Source organism: Petaurus breviceps, unplaced genomic scaffold (genome assembly GCF_028583685.1).
Source record: "Petaurus breviceps papuanus isolate PSGF00001 unplaced genomic scaffold, PetGlider_PUasm1.0 90842, whole genome shotgun sequence".
NCBI lineage: Eukaryota > Metazoa > Chordata > Mammalia > Diprotodontia > Petauridae > Petaurus > Petaurus breviceps.
The window spans coordinates 10,992,762-11,013,126 of NW_027187358.1; the positions used below are offsets into that span (position 1 = coordinate 10,992,762).

The window sequence follows — 20,365 nt, forward strand, 5'->3', positions numbered from 1 at the left end:
TGTGTGTGTGTGTGTGTGTGTGTGTGTGTGTGTGTGTGTGTGTGTGTGTGTGTGTGTGTGTGTGTATGTGGCGCCTTTCAGCTAGGCCAGTGATTCTTAAATGAGCCCTTCTTGGTCTATTTTGCATGACAGTTCTTTCTATGAGATACATTATTTGTTTTCTTTTTTCTCAGTTTTTAATATTTCTTTTTTGTCTCATGAAATGTTTATCTTCTATTTGGTCCATTCTAATTTTCAGGACATTTATTGCTCTGGCTGTTAATTCCCTTTCCAGTTCTTTCTTCCATAGCTCTTGCTTCTTTTCCAGTTTTTTCGTCTAGTGCTTTTGTTTATACAAACTTAAAAAAAAATTTAAAACATTATTTCCTTCACCTTTTCCAGGAATATTTGTTGAATTTGTACCCAAGTTTTTTTTTTTCTTGGAGTCTTTGCTCTTCTCCTGGGTTTGTATCTTGAGCATCCTTATCACCATAATAATCTCTTAGGGTGGGATTCTTTTCCTGTTTGCTTATTCTATTTCTCAGGTTCTTAACTTGGTTATGGAAAAGCTCTGCACACTTCTGGAAGGAATGCCTGGGTTGACCCTGCTGCTGCTTTCTTGGACTGTTGCTTGTTGTGATACCCTTGGATCTCTGGAATAGCTCAGGCTAAGGACCTGTAAGCTTCCAGTGCCCCTCAAAGGGCACAGTCTGATTTCTGAGCAGCATACCAGTAGGATTGCCTTGGTTGGAGTTCCAGCAGACTGTTTCAGCCCAGTCTGCTGAAAAACTGTTGGTTCAGTGACAGAAGTGCAGTTTCCCTTTTGGCTTCCTGCTCTAGCTTGGCTCCACCCCAAGTCTTTTAGATGCCCATGGACATGTTAGTCTTATATAGGAGAATATATTTTAAGAGATAGCACAGGAAAAAAAATATGCTTTGAAAAATCCAGCTACTTCAGTATAAGGTTATAACACTTCCTTTACCTCCTGGAGCATAAAATATTAAATGAGCCCTTCATTCTGCTTTGCCAGTATTACAGCAGATTTTCCCTCCTTACCAAGAATATTGTTTTGTATGAGAACAAATGGTTCATTGCTCAAATTCAGTAAACGTTGAGAGCCTATTTTTGCCTTGGCAGATGGTTTGTCCCTTCAGCAGTGCCTATACACACACCCACACTCACCCACTCACTCATTACATCCACATCCACACACATATAATTACATCTAAAGATCTAGGAAATGGAACATTCTGGTCAACTATGAAGGCTATGTAGTCTTTGGGAACTGGGATTGATGGTTGCCTTGCCATTACTTCTGGCATGGACTGTAACCTAAAAAGAGCGTGTGGATTTAGAGATGAGAGAGAACTTTAAGAACATTTGGCCCAAATTCATTTAGATGAAAAATTTAAGCCTCAAGAATCTAAGTGATTTGTCCAAGATTACCCAGAAGTAAGTGATACGAGTTAGGATTCAAACTCCTAGGTCTTTTGACTCCAAAATCTAGTAATTTTGCTTGGATTTAATTATTCGTAGCACCCAATTCCCACCCAGGTAAACTTAGTTTTTGGAAACTGCCTTAAATGGTTGAGCTTTGAGGGGAGGAGAAAAATCAGCTTTCAGGGCAGTTTCTTTTAGAGTTTAAACAATGGCAGCAAATTGTTTAATAGAATTATTGGCAACAACATGGAAACAATAAGTGTTTTCTCTGTTACTAACATTGGACACATTCCTTCCTTGGACTTTTGTTGGAATTCCTGATGATCAGTCTGCTCTGCTTGTGTGGAAAGAGAACTGGAATGCATGCATATAAGAATGCTTCCAGGTATAGCAAAAATAAAATTAAATCTGACTACATACATACGTACGTGTACAAAAATATATACATATATGTGCATTATAAGGCTTTGGAATTATGCCCTGTCCCTTACAGAATCCCACATTTGGAAGGGACATCAGAAACCAGCTAGTCTGTCCCACACGTGAGGAAGAATACCCTGAATAAAATCTCCCAAAGTGGTTATCAGCCTCTCTTTGAAGATCTTTAGTGAGGGGAACCCACCACCTCCCAAAGCAGCCCCTTCTTTTGGATTACTCTAATAGTTTATTTTGGAGGCTTATTGGGGTTAAGTGACTTACCCAGGGTCACACAGCTATTACGTGGCTGAGGTCCTCCTGACTCCAGGGCTAGTGTTCTATCTGCTGCACCACTTAGCTGCCCTTGCTCAATACATCAAAACTAAATATGCTTCTCTTCAACTTCTGTTATGCATTCCCTTGGGAGCTCTAATGGTTTCGGATTGGATTTGGATGACCTGAATGGAAAGTAGCACAGGAACAACAATAAATCCCTGGGGCCTTCTTAAGTTGGTGTTGTGTGATTAATGATTCCTCATTGGGCTCAACCTGTCAACCAACTATGAATCCACATATGAATTGTGGTCTGGCGCATATATCTCTAACCCACCTACAAAGAGCCTGTCAAATGCTTTAAAAAATAAAAACTATTCATAATGTTTCTCTGACTTACCAGTTTAGAAAACCTTGTCAAAAAGGGAAATAGAGCTATTCTGTCATGATGCATGCAGAAACCAAACAACTCTTTGTTATCACTGATTTTTTTCAGAGGTTGACTAACCACCCTTTTAGCAATATTCTAGAATGACAGTTCTTTTTGATTTCAGGATCCCTTTACACTTAGAAATAAATGAGAACCTCTGTGCCAAGAGATTTTGTTTATGTGGGTTACATCTATTGATAATTACTGTATTAGAAGTTAAAATGTCAATATTAGGAAATTTTATCAACCTCTCAGACCCTCCTGAAAAGACCTCAGTGACCCCCAGAGGTCCCCAGACCACAGTCTGAGAGCACCGGTCTGGAATTTTGCTGGAAATTGATGTCAAACTTAAGAGTTGTAGAAGCTGATCCCCCCTCCTCCCCCCCTTTTTTTAAAATTGATGCATTTATCTTTTTTCTAATCTTCCAGTATCTTTTCTTTCCTTCATGATCTTTTGAAAATCATTAATAGCTCAGCAATCACATTTGCCAATACCTTCAGTTTCCTAAGTTCATCTAGACTTGATGATCCGAAGTCATCAAGGGAACATCCGCCTCTTTATCTTGGGTTTCAGCTGTTATTCTTGTTCAGTTCTTCCTGGTGTAAAGATTACCTTCCTTGGCAGGGGGGAAAACAGAAGAAAAATATTTCTCCCCCCTGTGATTCCATGTGTCCTGAGTAGTAGTAGCTAGTCTTTTTTTGATCTTCCTTTCTCCAATGTTGCTTTAAAAAACAACAACCCCCCCCACCCCATACCCTTTTGGTTTTTTTAGCTTAGCTAGTTAGCTTCAACTCAGTCTAAGCTTTTACACTTCTCACACTGTTCATAAAGTTCTTTGTCACACTTCTGTATTCATCATTGATTACCCCTGGGTGTCACTGTATGATTCCATCTATGTATTGTACATGCCTATTACAAATCTATGTAGATCATTGTAGACTTCTTCCCCTTTCCTCTTCACCAGAATTTGGTTTGTGTCTTCAGATTTTCGTTCTTGAGAACTTCCCATCCACCCTGGATTTACTTCCCTCTAGCATTTTAGTCCATGCAATTCTGTCTATCCTTTCTTTGAACCCTTTGAAATTTGCTTTCCCAGAGACTAGTGTACATATCAGACAAGATCTGTCAGCCCCTACAATCAATCAGTTCTAAATACAGTCTGTTCTTTCAGAACATCAGTATTCTCCCTTACGGTCACACTGATCCAACTTTCATTACCTTCAGGCCCTCAGTACCTTCTAGAGTCCAGGGGTGGGGAACCTGTGGCCTCAAGGTCTTCAAGTGCATCCCTTTGACTGAATGCAAACTTCACAGAATGATTTGTTGCTCACCCCTGTTGTAGACTGACTTCTAAAGCCAGCTCTTAATAAATGTTTGTCCATTGGTTCCTGTCTCCAGTTTCCTCTGTCTAATCTGCCCTTCACATTTCCACCAAAGTATTCTTCCTAGCACATTTTGCTCATCACATCATTTCCATCACCGAAGTGTGCAGCCTCCATTGTTCTAGACACTTTTTCTCCCTTCCCCCTGCCCTTCCGTCTTACTCATTCCTTTCACTTACATGGATAACACCCCATTCAGTCCCTTAACACTTTTCATCTGGATAATTATAATAGCTACCTAACATCCCTCTGCCCCTTCTACAATCTTTCAAATTGTCACTAAAGTTCTGTAGTATACATAGCATACCCATTACCCAGTTTCACAACTGTAAAGTCATTCCCAGCTTTTTACTCCTCCTTCAGCCCACCACATCTGTGGTATAGTGAGAAAAGAACTGGATTTGGAGCCAGAATGACCTTGGCTTTGAATCTCAGCTCTTCTGTGTACTGGCCTTTGTAACTTTGGGCAAATCACCTAATCTGTCTTGCCCCCAGTTTCTTCAGTTGTAACATAAGGGGGTCAGATTATGTGATCTATAAGCCCCCCACTAACTGAATTTATTAATCTATTACCTTAACTCGCTCTACCCTCAGTTATCACTTAAAGTCCTTTCCAAGAGACTCTGTAGTGAAGACACCAGGTCGTGAAGGGGTATGCTGATATGTTTCTGTTAATAACACTCCTTTATATTTCTATAGTGCATCATATTTGTTCAAGTTATCTGATGCTTTTTTTTTTGCTTTAGCCTCACAATAACCCCATGTGGTAAGTAGGGCAGGCATTATTATTTCCATTTTGCAAATAGAACAGCTGAGGTCCAGAGTGATTAATTAACTTACCCAAGGTCACTTAACTAGTTAGTGACAGAGCCACATATGGAGATCAGGTCTTCTGATGCTAAAGATTGATAACTCTTTCCCCTGTTAGTCAATCAGCAGCATTTTTCTAATGCCTACTTTGTGCCAAGTACCTTATTAAGCGATGTGAATACACAGGCAAAACATAAGTAGTCTTTGCCGTTAAGGAACTTACATTTTACTAGGGGAAACAACCTGTAAGCATACACACTGAGTAGATACAGGGTAAATAAAAGGTAATTTTGGGTAAGAGGAGAGGTACTAGTACCTGGGAAGATCAGGGAAGGCCTCACACAGGAGATGGCGTATGAGCTGGACTTGGGGCAATGGCCACCAAAGGAGTGGCCCTTCCAGGCAGGGAGGGACAGCTTGTGCAAGGAGATGGAATGTCAGCATCATAGATTTAGAGTCGAAAGGGGTCCCCTTGGTGTCATCTGCCATATCTAGACCCTACATGTTATAGATAAAGAAACTGAGGCAGAGAGAGGATAGGGGACTTGTCCAGGGTCACCTCTTTATCATGAGGGTAGAATGAGTTATGGTGACCAATGGCTTTGGAATGTTGAATTAAGGGAAAGCAGGAAGCTCTCTAGCAAAGGGGGGGGCCTCTGTTCTCAGTAAGTATGAAGCAAGATTCTCTGATGAGAATGGCAAGGAGAGAATATAGGTTTAGGAGAATAAATAGAAGGCTGTATAGGTTTAGGAGAAATAAAAATAGAGAATTCATTTTCATGGTTTCAGAGAAATTATTTCTTTTCTCCCTCAGTGTCTTGATTTTCATAGCTATAAATAATGAACCTGAACTGATATTTTTTTTGAGCATCAGATCTAAGAGAGGTAAGTGCTGAACTTGTGCCTTATTTATAGACTTTTGAAATACCTTTTATCTTAATTTAAATAACCCCCTTTTCTCTTCTGGATTTTTATCTGAATACTGTCAGATCAGAAGACAAATGAGTTGAGTGAATTCCTATTTTCTTTTTCCTTACTTAGAGGCTGCATATCAGAGTTCAAAAGACTGCAGGATTACTCCCTCTAGAAATGTATTTCTAAGAACTCATTCCTTAAGGAAGCCTCTTTCTGTGGCTAGGCCCCAACTTTGTGAACTGCTTGGGGTGTAGGCTGGACGAATTTCTGTGGTAGTCTTATCTGTGGATTTGCCAGGGACCAACGAGGTAGCTCCTTGGGAAAAGAGAATTCACTCTCACCTCTGTGTATGTTTTTGGGACAAGACCTGATGAGAGCCGTAGTCAGGCAAAGTTTGGAGGCCTCTTTTATGAGCCCATTATATTGTATTACATAGCTAAATTTCCAGGGGCAAAGTAGAGTCAGAACTTGGGGATTTCTTTCTGTCTGTCCCTCAGACTGTGAACCTTTCATTTCTGTTGGTTATAATCCCAAGGTGTGGTTTACTGGGAGAAAAAAATAGGCTAAATATAGGCTATTACAGAAGTCTTTTGCACTTTTAAGAAACTAATGCTTAAAGTGCACTGAGACTTTTGGGACACCTTATTTTTCCACTCCCTCCTCCCATCTGAGACAGGCAGGCAGGCAGATAAAATGAGGGGAGTGAGGAGATTGGAGGGAACATACCCATTCCTGCCATCTCAAGAAATAGAGACAAATGGAGCTGTGAGGATTGTATAAACCATTCTTTCTTTATTTGTTAACTTTTTAATTTTTTTTTTTTAGTGTGAGGATTTTGGACTACCATTTTCTGTTGAGGGACACAGACATCAGGGTGCTACAGGGACACCTTTTGTTCAGTCATTTTTCAAGTGGTGTCTGACTCTTTGTGACCCCATTTGGGGTTTTCTTGGCAAAGATATTGTAGTGGTTTGCCGTTTCCTTCTCCACCTCATTTTACAGATGAGGAAACCAAGGCATACAGGGTTGTGACTTGCCCAGGGTCACACAGGGTAGCATGTGTCTGAGGTCCTATTTGAACTCAGGAAGATGTGTCTTCCTGACTCTAAGCTAGGTACTCTATCCACTCAACTGCCTAGCTGCCTAATAAGTGGCTATAATATAAATATCAACTTTCATTTCCTTCTCCCCAACACACCTGCCCTTTCTGACAATTGGGAGCTTCCTTCGGGGGCTTTCTGCACTGGCTTACTGACTCTTTGTTGGACTTGGTCAGAAAAGAGGGATCAAGTCTGAAATTCAACCTAGATTCTGATGCTAGTTACTACTAGCCAGTCCCAGGGTGGGGAGGGGGATGCATCGTTGTTCTCTGCATATCTTAAAAGTCAGCTACATCCCAATTTCCCTGAGTAGCCATTTATAATTCTGTTCAAGCCTATTTAAAATTCACTTACATTTACAATTTCTACCACAGTGTAGCAGTCAAGGGTGAGGAACCTTCGAGGCTTTGGCTGAATCCAAAGGGCTGCACTTGAGGGCAGAGAGGGCCACATGTGGCTTCGAGGCCACCCTACGTCTGGTCACTGTAGCTGAAGGAGCCCCAAATTCCATCTTTCCACTTAACTAGTTATATGATTGTGAATAATTTGCTACCTTTCTCAGCCCCAAATCCCTGAAATTTAAAATGGAAGTAATAATACGGGTCCTTTTTACGTCACAGGATTGCTGTGAGAAGGTACATCTATAGATGTGAGCTTTATTACCACTGCTACTAATTATTATTAGGGTAATGGGGAGCTGGCTCCTCAGGAAGTTCACCTATGACACATGCTGACAGTTTGAACCCTGAGTTAGCCCCACAACCTTCTAATCAAGAATAACTTTTTTTGAATGTCATGGGTTCCTTTTACAATCTGATGAAACCTATGGATCCCTTAGAATAATTAAAAAAAAATTCATAATTGAAGGATATGTCAATTTTTAGTTAGGGGTTCGTAAGAACAAAGATTTTTTTTCCTTACATTCGAGTTCACGGATTCCCCTTGAGGGGGTCTACAGATCTTAGGATAAATATCCTTATTTAAAATTCCCTATATCAATTAAATAACAGGTCAGGTCTCCATTCCCCACCCACAAAAAATCCTGTGAGAAGCAATGCCCTATAGAGACTAGAGTGCTGTGCTTGGGATCAGAAAGACCTATGTTCAAATCCTGACTCTGATACTTGCTGGCTGTGTGGCCCTGGGCAAGTCATTTAGCCTCTCTATGTCTCAGACAACTCCCTAGGACTTAATTACTAAGAATTCCCTCGAACTGATGTAATAACATATCCTTTCCATAGTCTCATAATGCATCTTCACTGTGTGAGGCAATGCTTTCTTTTCTCCTAAACTTTGTTCAACTTCCAAAAGGTACCTCCACAACCTACCTACCCTTAGTATTTGGTGAACAAGTACCTGTTTAGCTTATTCATGCTGTTCAAGAGTTTACAAGTTTTTAAGTGGTCCATCCCATAGGAGAGGTAAGACCCATCCCTTCCCACCTGCCCTCACTGAAATAGAATTGCCACAGTGATTCACACTAGTGGGAACACTTCGATGCCCATTCTAGAGTGTGTGGCCCCAGTGAAATGGAAAGGCAGATGGTGTGCATTCTCTAATGTCAACTTCAAGGGGAGGGTTTCTCACATTCTCTTAGTAAAGTTAATAGAAGATCAAAGCAATCAAACAGGAAATCTAGTCCATAGGAGAATGATCCAACATTGTGGTAAGTGAAAATAACAGAATATTATGGCTCAAGAAATGACAGATAAGAAGAACACAGAGCTTGAGCAAGTTACTTAATCCCGATTGCTTAAAAAAAAACAAACACAGAAAAGCATGAAAAGACTTCTATGAACTGATGCTAAAGAAATTAAGCCGAACCTAGAAAACAGTTTACAGTAAATCCAACGATGCAGATGGAAAGAATAAAAAATTGAATGCTTGTCTAATTACATTGATCAAAACTGGCCCCGAAGGGATGAGAAAATTTACCTTCTTCCCTTTATTGGAGCAGTGGAAATGAACTGTTAGTACTGAGTACTACTAGAGTAAATGTATTGGCTAGTTTTGTGAAATTGCTTCTTTTTCTAAACTTCATTGTTACAAGAAATGACTCTCTGGGTATATAATAGCTAGTATTTATACAGTGCTCTAAGTTTTGTAAAGCATTTTTACACATGGAGAGAGATATTTGGAAATGAAGGTGATGTAAAAACAAAACATCAATAAAATAATTAAAAATAATCTCAGCATTAAAAGACTTAAAAGATGTTCCTTTTTTCCTCCCCTCTGCCTCACAGAAGTTACTGCATTAACATCTTGGTGGGTGGGATCTTCTGTTTCCTTCCTTCAACTCTCCACTTCTAGGGCTTCTTCTATATGCTTTTGGAATTCCCAAATCACCTTCTTCAGCTTCCACATCAATTATGCTTACCCCTAGCCTGGAGGGAATAAAGATAGATAAGCACAGTACTGAAGAATAAGGGATCTTCTATTGTTTTGAGTCTCATAGTCAAGTAGAATTTGAGTGGTTAGAAGGGACCTTAGAAATCACTTAATCCAACTCTCATTTTATTTTTTAAAATAATTTTATTTTTTATTATTCTGAATTTACCAAAAGTCAACATACAGGAATTTTTCTAGATATGAAGAATCAAAAAAAGAATTGGAAGAAAGATAAAATCCCTACTATATACATTTTGCTTCTTCTAAAAAAAGTGCATAATAAATTCAAACCAGTTTCAATGCTGTCCTGCTTATATCTGTGTCCCCCTCTGAATTTTCCTGTTCTTTTTTTTCAAAAATATTTTAAAATTACTCCAGCAAAAGGTAATATATTTTTCACATTTGTAAAAAAAAATGTTTGACATTCATAAATACAGGGTTCATAAAATTTTGATATTTCATCTGATAAAAATAAAACTTAATGAAGGCTTCATCCTCTCCCTGAATACAAATATTTACATTTGAGGTATCACTTTTACAAATGCCAATATGGCATATTTACAGAACAACAGAGGGTTGCTGTTATATACTAATCGACAGAATATTATCTCTCAGTCTTGTTAAATGAGTAACAATGCTAGGAATACTCAACTTGGGTTGGTCTTTTTAAATAAAAGAAAATGGGTGTGGGGATGGGGGGAACCACATACACACACACCAAGCAGTTGTTAGAAACTTTCATAAAACAGTTAAGCCTTGCAATAAAGCTCTTGAATTTAGCATTTTCCTTTACATTCTTTTTATTCTGAAAATCTCTATCAAGACTCATAAGGCAATGCTGTTCCCACACAACAGTCAAAGAACCTAGTGCTAAAAAGACAATGTGCTACTACTAACATAATAGGATCTATGGCTATTTGAGTTTGTAGCATTCATGAGAAGATGTTAAACATTTGGAGGGATTTGATTGCCAAGGAAACATTTCACTTTCTAACTTTGCAAGTTAGGAAGGTGGATAGGCATTTGATTTGCAAGAATGTTAACTCCTACATAGGCTGCCAGGCTATGTAGGTAAACTTTCCCCCATATTGATTTCAATGCCATTTCCAATAACCTTTAAAAACAATGCTAAGAATAGAGAGAAAAATAAGGGAAAATTAATCAATCAAAAACATTTTTAAAAATTTCTATACTAGTCATGTTGTGAAAGTAGAAACAGGACAAAAGAAAAAAAGAACTACAAAAAAGTGATCTGCATTATCTTCATCAGTTCTTTCTCTTGACGAGGATAGCATTTTCCATTATGAGTCCTTTGAAATTGTCTTGGATCATTGTATTGTTGAGAATAAGTCATTCACAGTTGATCATACAAACAATGTTGCTGTTAGTGTGCACAGTGTTCTGGTTCTGCTCACTTAACTTTGCGTCAGTTCATGTAAGTCTTTCCAGGTAAAACACATTTTGTTTTGTGCCTATTCTATCTCAGCCTATTCTATGGCCGGGATCTGTCTCTAAAGTAGTAGAACTGCCTCAGGAGGATGCTTCTTATTACCTGGTAGACACAACCTGTGCAGGTTAGGAGTGATGTTGGCCCCATTCAAGGAGGAATGCTTGCCTCAAAAGTGTGAGTTTAATACACACATAATTATGGAAACAAGTTCAAATGTTTTAAATATAAATGTCAGCAGTATGGGCTGATATCCCAGTTACTACTGGAAGAGTCTGAATTATCAGAAGATAAAGAATTTTCCTTTTTTTTCTGCCCTTTATGATGTTTTCCTTTTTTTCCTTTTTCTTTTTCTTCTCTCTAATTTCTCCTAGGATTTGTTTATTTTGTTTTTAAGTGTCTTCTTCAGTGGAAATAGATGAGTAAGACCTTTTCCTTTACTTTTTCAATTTAATTTTCTCCTTGCTTTTCTTCTTTCTTATTTGTAATAAAAGTATTTGTCACAGTCATGAAAGCTATCTAACCCTGAGTCCAAATTGAAAAAGAGTCTGTGGAGGTGGTGAGGTCACCCAAATATTCCTTTTTGTGGATAGCATTGGCTGATTGCTTCAGATATTATCTCAGACAAAACCTGCTACTTATTTATTTCCTCATTCCCTTCCTCACTGCCTTCACTACTAGCTTGGATGACATCTAAAATTCTGTCTCTTTTGCGATCCACCCATGGAAAATTATGACATTCAAAAGTCAGATGTCCAAGATAGCCCCATTTCTACATGCACTCCTGACAGTGTTCTTATTGCCTCATGGCAGGATTATGGCACAGTAGGGGTGGGGAGAGCCACTGAGTTACCTCTCATGTTGCCACATCCATTGCCCCAAGAATAACTTCTGTTTGTTTTTTAAAATTCTTAAGTTTTACTCTTTTCTGTCACGTTCCTTTCTCCAATCTTCATTGCTTCGCCCCCCTGCCCCCCAACCTGCACAATACCTTACTTATAACAACTGTAGCCAACCAAAACAAGCCCATACATTGGCCTTATCTGAAAAAAATATGTCTTGTCCTTTGCCTATAGTCCAATTTCTCTATGCTTCATCAGTCTTCTGGACTGGTTGATCATTGCATTAATGATTTCTCTTATCTTTCACAGTTGTTTTTCTTTATAGTTTTGTTTTCATTATATAAATTGTTCTCTTGGTTTTTGCTGACTTCCTTCTGCATCTGTTCATCTAAATCTTCTTATGTTTCTTTGTATCTATCCCCTTCTTAAATTTTTATGGTATAATATTCTCTTACATCCATATGACATGGTATGTTCAACCATTTCTCAATTGATAGACTACCTCTTAGTTTCCAGTTCTTTAATACAACAAAATTGACCAGGATACCACTAATAGCTTTATATCCCAAAGAATTTTTTAAAAAAAGAAAAAAAAGGGATAGAACTCAAATGTACAAAGTATTCATAGCAAAGTCATAGTTTAGTGATTTCGGAGAGCATACTTGCAAATTACTTTCCAGAATGTTTAGACCAATTCATATCTTTATCAACAGGGTCTCAGTGTGCCTGTGTAGCACATACCTTCCTATAGGAATTATTTCCCCCCTTTTTTTTTATCATCTTTGCTAATCTGATTGATAGGAGATGCTCAAAATGTTGCCGATAGCTTTCTCCTTCCCTGCTCTTCCAATTTATTTATGATATGGCCATATAGATCTAGACTGTATTCATTTGTAGCTTATTTTGATACATGACATGTTGAGCTAAACCCAATTTCTGTTATACTGCTTTTCAATTTTCCCTCAAGTGAGACTAGTGGGTCCTTATCCTAGTATAGGCATACTTCATTTTATTGCTCCTTGCTTTATTGCATTTTGCAGATACTGAGTTTTGGTTTTTTTTTTACAAATGAAAGATTTGTGGCAACCTTGTTTTAAGCAAGTTTATTGGCACCATTTTTCCAACAGCATTTACTCACATCGTGTCTTTGTCACAGTTTGGTAATTCTTACAATATTTAAAACTTTTTCATTATTATATCTGGTGATGATGATCTGTGACCAGTGATCTCTGTTAACTGTTTTAATTGTTTTGGGGCCCCAGAAACCACTCCCACATAAGATTAAGTGATAAATATGTGTGTTCTGACTTCTCTACCAACTGGCAGTTCCCCATCTCCTTCGCTTTTTGCCTTCCTATACCCTGAGATATAACAATATTGAAATTAGGCCAATTAATAACCCTACAATGAACTCTTAAGTGTTCAAGTGAAAGGAAAAGTCAGTCAAAGTGAGGCAAACTTTACTGTTGTCTTATTTTAAGAAGTTGTCACAGCCACCCCAACTGCAATCGTCATCTTGATCAGTCAGCAGCCATTAACATTGAGGCAAGACCCTCCACCAGCAAAAAGATTACAGCTTTCTGAAGGTTCTGATGATAGTAAACAATTTTAGCAATAAAGTATTTTTTTAAATTAAGGTATGTATGTTTTTTAAAGACATAATACTACTGCAATATGGTTTTATATCCTGTTGCTTTGCTGAATTTTGGGGGGTGGTTTTTTTTGGAGGGGGGAAGGCAAGACAATTGGGGTTAAGTGACTTGCCCAGGATCACACAGCTAGTTCATGTTAAGTGTCTGAGGCCGGATTTGACCAGTCCTCCTGACTCCCAGGACTGGTGCTGTATTCACTGCACCACCTAGCTGCCCTATTTGCTGAAGTTTTTAACTGTTCCAAATAAGTTTTAATGGAATCTCTAAGGGTCTCGAAGTAAATAATGATATTATCTGCAAAACATGATAATTTTATTTATTCTTGACCCAGTATCTGGTCAAGAAATTTCTGGTAAAGAAATTTCTTTAATTTCTTTTTCTTACATTTTAGCCATTGCTAATACTTTCAGAGCTATCTGAAACAATAATGGTAATAAAAGACATTCCTGATCTTATTGAAAAGTCCTTTAATTTCTCTCCTTTAATGTAATGCTGTCTCTTGGATTTATAGAGATTTATATTGATACTATTTATCAAATTAAGAAAAGGTTCGTTCTTATGTTTTTAACATTTTAAATAGAATTGGTTGTGCATTTTTTCAAAAGCTTTTTTCTAATGACATAATCATGATGTTTTAATTATTGTTTTTATCATTTTTTTTATTGTATTATTATTGTTTTGCTCATGTTGAACTGACCTGACACTCCTGGTATAAATCCAAATTGGCTGTAGTATATAGTTTTTTAATATTATCAACAGTCATTTATTAAGCACTTACTAGGGGCTGGGCACTCTGGTAAGCACTGAGGATACAAAGAATAGCAAAAAGAAAAAAATCGCAATCCCTAAAAATTCTAACAATCATTCTAACAGAAGAGACAACATGCCAACAACTATGTAAATATAAGTTATATACAATATAAATGGGAGATAATGACAGCGAAAGTCAGCAGCAGTGGGTTGGATTGTGAATGACTTCTTGCATGTACTGGGTGGGATTTGAGGTGAGTCTTGAAAGAAGCTAAAGTAGTGAGGCTGTAGAGACCAGAAGAGAAGGCATTCTGTGACGGCTAGGACAACCAGTGAGAAGGTGAAGAGTTGGGATTTATTTATTATTTATTATAATTATTAATTAAACACTTATCACATGCCAAACATTGTGCTAAACCTGGGGTACAAAGAAAGGCAAAAGACAGCCCCTGCCCTCCAGGAGCTCAGTCTGATGAAGGAGACAGCAGGCACACAAATATGTCCAAACAAGGTGTGAATGGGAAGTAATTAACCAAAAGGAGGCCCTAGGGAGAATTAAGAGGGATTGAGAAAGGCTTCCTCTAGAAGATGTCTAGTGCCAAGTGTGGGGAACAACAAGAAGGCCGGTATCACTGAATTCTAGAGTGCCCAGAGAGGAGGAAAGTGTAAGATGACTGGAAGCATGGGAGGAGCCAGCTGGCAATGACTTTCAGAGCCAGACAGGATTTTATATATGTTCCTGTGGGTAACAAGAAACCGCTAGAGATTATTGAGTAAGGGAGTGACGTTGTCAGACTGTGCTTTGGACAGTATGTCTCTTTGGGGGTTTACCCTGGAAAAATTATGGCATTCCATTTTTTAACATCCAGCCATGATATTGTTCTTGTTGCAGCTTGAGTGATGCCCAGAACTTTCTCTCTTGGTTGAGCTCATTCCCAGTGAAAGAACTCTTTCACTCTGCATTGCCTGATATATAGTCTCTTACGGAGACCTCTGATTTGCCTTGCTATGACTTGGATAAATGGGTTTCTCTACTCTGTGTGTTTATTGTAGAACTGGTATTTGGTAGTAACAGGTCAAGCTATGGATATAAAGCTTGGGGGGCTTCCTTTCCCCCAATAATCTCAGTGATCAGAAATTAGATTCCCATATTCCCTAGACAAACAATATCTAAGGAATAAGATAAATAAAGTTCTAGCCTGGTACCCACTCTCTCTGAGGAGAGAAGAGTGATGGCCTCTGGTCCCAACTCTCTGTTTCCCCTTGTGGTAGGAATTAAAGTCTTCTTTGGAGAAGGGGAAGCTGAGGGGAGAAGAGAATAGAGATGTCTATTCTGCCTCCTTTTGAGCTACACACAAAGAAAACCCCTGCTGCTGTGTACAGCTTTCAAGGGTCTGATTACACAGTATAGTGAACTCTATTCAGTAACAAACTAAGACAAACCATTCACAGAAAATCAAAATACAGCATTCACCATGTTGTGGCATAACAATTTATCACTAAAATGGCCACATGGTTTTCACCAAAGCAGCCACATAGTTTTAAACAAAGATAACATTCATTTAGTAACACAATCTTTTAGTAAATCCTTAATTCAATCATCCTTAAGGAGGCAAGCTTGCTTAAATGACACAAAGTACAAAGGTCAAAGTCCTTCACTCCTAGGTCACATTGTCTTAATCTCTTCAATCAGAAAGTCCTCTTTCTTCTTAACTAAAGAAGTCCTTAACTCAATCATCTAAATATAAAGGTCAGAGTTCTCCACTAAATCTCCAGTAAATCATGATCTCAGTTTGCATTAAATACTCAAGGAGAGGTCTTTTCATCTTAACTTGAGGCTGGCTCTCAGCTTCCATGGGTCCTCTCCCATGGTCTGAGCTCCTGCCAGCTCCTTGTCCATCTAGTTCCTGTTCTGTACTGAAGCTCCAAGTGGCTAGTCCACCTCAAGTCCTTCACAGTTTCTATTCCTGGGAAGACAAAGCTTAACAAAGTCACAGTAACATTCATACATGTTGCCAGCATCCTCATCAATTCACTTTCTGCCTGTGAAATCAACATACACCCAACAACAAGGTCTGAGGAATCAGCACAAATCATTAGTATGGTCCCAGGACCTCTGAAAACATCAGCAAGACCCTCCTCCAGGATTTCTGTAAACATACAACAGGAAAATCCTCTTTCAGGGCTTCTGTAACAATAGCACCATCCTGTATCAGCAGAGGAATCTGACAAAGTAACATCAAAACAGACAGACAAGGTACTGGCACCAACAGTCATCCTTCCTCCCAGTTCTCCTTTCTTCTTATTTCTCACAAGTTCTCAATTCAGTTCTCAGAAGAAGTTCTCAGTTTTCCGTTCTGCCACCACAAGTTCTATTCTCAATTTGTAGCAGTTCTCAGGATCCTGGCAGTTCTCTCTCTCTCCAGCAGTAGCTGCTCTGCCTCCACGATGCTGCTTCCAAATGTTCTGGCCTCTCTCAACTTGGGGGTATTATCTTCCCCCTGTTCTGCCTCTTCCTGTTACATCAACAAGTCCGTCCCACTGTGGGATCACAAGTTCTGGGTCTTAATGCTTGACATGATTATGAACTTGAAAGTGCTAAGTACCTGTTAGCTTGCCAATACAAGGAAACCTTCCAATTCCATTACTATTAGAGCATCTTATTACATTTCAGGGCCTACTCATTGTACATGTTTGAACAGGCATTACAGAAAGCACAAGGGAAATGGTGGGTAGATATAGTGAAACATTTGGGGAATATGGTAGAGGGGGATGAGAGTAAGAGAGTGAATAGTTGGGGATGGGGAATGGGGGTTCAGAATCACTGGCATGGGGAAGGGTACGAAAGGATGGGGAGTATGCTAACTATTGAGAAATGGTTCTGGGCAGGTTATCAATGTTTAGAGAAAGGTCCATTGAGAGAAGCAGGCAATATTCAAGGCCCTCTCTCAATATCCAGCTTTGTTGCAGGTTGTATCCTGTGAGGTCCACTCACAGCAGGCAGGTTTAGGTGAAGGTATGGCTTGTAAGAGTCTAGATAGAGGGCAATTAGAGGTAAGTATGATCCAGGAATCGCCTCCAGAGTTCTAGAGAAGGTCCTGCTCAAAGATGGATCAGAGGTAGGTGGTCTTCATACAGGTTAACACAAGCTTCTGTGAAGTCTCAGTAATGAAGAGACCACATTCCTCTGGTCTGGATTTCAGGCTGACACAGGTAACCATGGTAAGGTAAGCACCACCTTGTTACTGGGAGTTTTCTTCTTTTAATCAGTCCATCAACAAGTATCTATTAAATAATTACTAGAAGTGCTAAGTACTGGCTAAACAAATAGAAATAGAAAGATAGTACCTGCCTTCCAGGAGCTTATGTGCTAAAGGAAGAAGACACATTAAGAGAAGCTGCCAAGGGCTTAGGGGGATACAAAAGGTAAATATCTGGGGTATAGTAGAGAAGGTGGAGCCTCGGGCCAAATGAAGCTGTCCTTGGTACCTAACTTCAACAGAGGTCTGGGAGAAGCTGCAGAGGCAGAGACAACTTCACTTCCAGTGGGTGAGTTCTAAGTGCACCCTAGAGAGGAGTGAGGTTTTTTTTGAGTTCTCATGATATACCTTAGTCCTGAAGCGACCTTCCCTTTGTGTTGAGTTTGTCCTCTCTCTCTTTATTTCTATTTCCAGTGCAGGGTACTTTATCTCTGTCTGCCTCTCAGTTTCATGGGGGGAGGAGTAAGAAAAGGGGGGAGAGAGAGATTTCTCTGTCTTCCCCCTTGAGAGGCAATTCTCTCAATCTAGATCTCTCTCAACCTGACCATATGTTACCTCTTTTGTAATATTTTATTTAATATTTTTTGTGTTGCCATTCATTACAGATATTGGTCTATAGTTTTATTTTTTTTTTTTGCTTTGTCTCTCCCTGGTTTAGGTATCAAGATCATATTTGTATCATCAAAGGAATTTGTTAGGAACCCAATTTTCTTCCTTGTAATTTCCACCTATTAATTCCTAATTACATCTTCAGGGGTCAAACAGAAAAAGTCTAATTGATTTTCCCAAGTGCTCCAAAGGGGCCAGTCACTAAAAACAATTCAGCAAAGAAGGAATCCTTTTTAAAGTGAAGAGTCCCTCCTCAATTCATTTTTATTTATGAGATTTACTTAAAGTGGGGTAATAGGATTATAGATTTTGAGCAAGAAAGAACCTTAAAAGCCATCTCTTCTATGTCTCCTCATTTTTACAGATGAGGAAATTGAAGCCCATAGAGGTTAAGTAACTTACACAGGGTTACATGCCAGGACTCAAACCCTTGCCTGGTGCCCAGTCTTCTTTTTCTTTTCCAAATTTAAATCATGAGTTAGAAGATCTGCTTGTCTTAGAACTGGGAGGGTGGAAATGCTGAAGAACCTAACCTAGATGGGTATGGGAAATCAATTGGAAAGTAGGAAACTGATTTGTTAATTGCATGTGTGATTGTGTATGTGTGTGTGATGGAAGAGGGAGGGAATTTGTCATACTACTGGATGTCAAGGATATTAGGAAATGGAGAAGAATTGGGCTGGGAGGCACATAAAAGAAAATAACCTCTGGGCTTTAGTAGTCAGGGCAGGCAAGCCTCCTGACTGCACCAGAATGAGAAGAATTGTGATATTTGGCCCGAAGAGTTAACTAGCTGAAATTCTCAGGTTTCTTTTTTTCCCTTAAGAACTATTACAACCAAATCCATCATGGGCAGATTCTCCCCTTGGAGTGGCAACAGCTTGGTGGTTGGAGAGTGAATCAAAAATGTTTCATTCATCATGTTGATGGGCCATTGTTTAAAGCTTCTGTGATTAAAATGAATAAGAATTCTCTCTCTCATCAGCCAGAGACCCGCTCTAAGGATAATGTTTGTTTTCCTGACAGTCTTCAAGAAAAATTTCTCTCCTAATTCTTCCACACAAAGATGGTTGGAAACACTGGCAGGGTGCAGAATAAGGGGAGAGGATTCTAATTGCTGGGTTCATATTGGCTGCTGACCCTCCAAAACCTCCTTAAATCACCAAATTTCCAACAGTAAAATTGCTGTGTGGGGATTTTCCATTGTTTACAGACTGTCTTTAACTTATTCATCTTTTCCATTGGCTCATTTCATGGGCTTCAAAGATTCCCCTCCTCCACTTCTCTCCATCCTTTCCCCCTACCCCCAAGCTTAATTTAAAATCTTGGAAGAAATTAGTTAAAAAAACAAACAAACAAACAATGCCCTACATAATTCCTAGATTTGAGTGAATAGATGAATATACTTAAAATGGATTTAAGAGATGGCACTAATAATAGCATGTATATAGAACATTGGGAATACTATCTCATTTTAACTTCACAACAGGTAGGGATTACTATTATCTTCATTTTATATTTTAGGAAATAGTTGGTTCCTGAGGCTAGATTTCAATTCAGATCTTCCTGACTCCAGGTCCAGCACTCTAATCCACTCTGCCTCCTAGAATGAGAGCAAGTCAAGAGGGAGAAAATAGGCTCACAAAATCCCAGAGTTGGAAGAGACCTTAGAGCCATTTATCCAACCCATTTCCAAACAAGAATTTCCCCTATAATGTTCCAGGTAGAAGTTTTCCACCCCTGGGTTCAATAGTTAAACAAATGAATTTTCCAGAGATTGACTTTTACTCCAATTATGACAAAAGACTTGGGAGAATCCTTAAGTAATGATGAGGCCAAACAGGTTACCCCCTCTAAGAAAACTGATTGCACTGAAATTCTCTTCCCCAAAATTGAAGATGTTTCTGCTTTACTTTTAGTTGTTTGGGGGTATGGAATGATCACTCATTCAGGTCAAAACAGCAAGATTTGACACACTTGCATTGTGCATTGCTCGGATTTCAGAAATCTGCTATAAAAGGATAAAGCAGGGACAAGATTTAGGGCCCAAATATGGCAGGATAAAACAGTCTTAGCTCTGTTTGAATTCAGATAATTCACAGTTTTCCAATCATGCAGTATCAATTCCGCTTCACAGCCAGACTCAGGAATAGCCAGTTGGGTAACATTCCTTTTCAAAGGAACACAGTGGGGACACTGAGCCAGGAGGATCCCATCTTATACTGAGTGGCTAAAATTGTCATCTCAGCTTTTCCAAGATGCAGACTTCCCACCTGTATCACTCCCTCTCTGAGTAGCTTGTGGCATTTTTCTCAGATGGTAGATTATTGACTTGATTATGGATGGATTATTATGATCCATCAGACAACTCAAAATCAGCTATAGTACCAAGGGCTTTTACCTCAAACAACAAGTTTCACTTAGGGAAAAATTATACAGGATTTACATCTCAACTTTAAATTTGTTCTGGTGTAAAAGCCAGTCATTGGAGATTATTTCCATATACTTGGAAATTCTCAGCAAGCCAAGTTCATTGTTCAGGAACTCCATAACCCGAAAAAGCTTTTTGGCAAGTTTACACATTAAAACAATAACCAACAATCTTATAATTTTCATAAGTGATAGTCAAATTGTTTTGACTGTAGACAAATTATGAAAAGTTGCTTGAC

The 20,365-nt window shown here is 38.9% G+C and overlaps 1 protein-coding gene and 1 pseudogene across 1 annotated transcript in view; both read right to left on the reverse strand.

The window, feature by feature from the left end:
- CALM2 (calmodulin 2) overlaps positions 1 to 20,365 on the reverse strand; it is a 490,104-nt gene that overhangs the window by 412,933 nt on the left and 56,806 nt on the right. The window lies entirely within an intron of this gene.
- Positions 10,674 to 20,246, reverse strand: LOC138148885 (protein SREK1IP1 pseudogene; annotated as a pseudogene).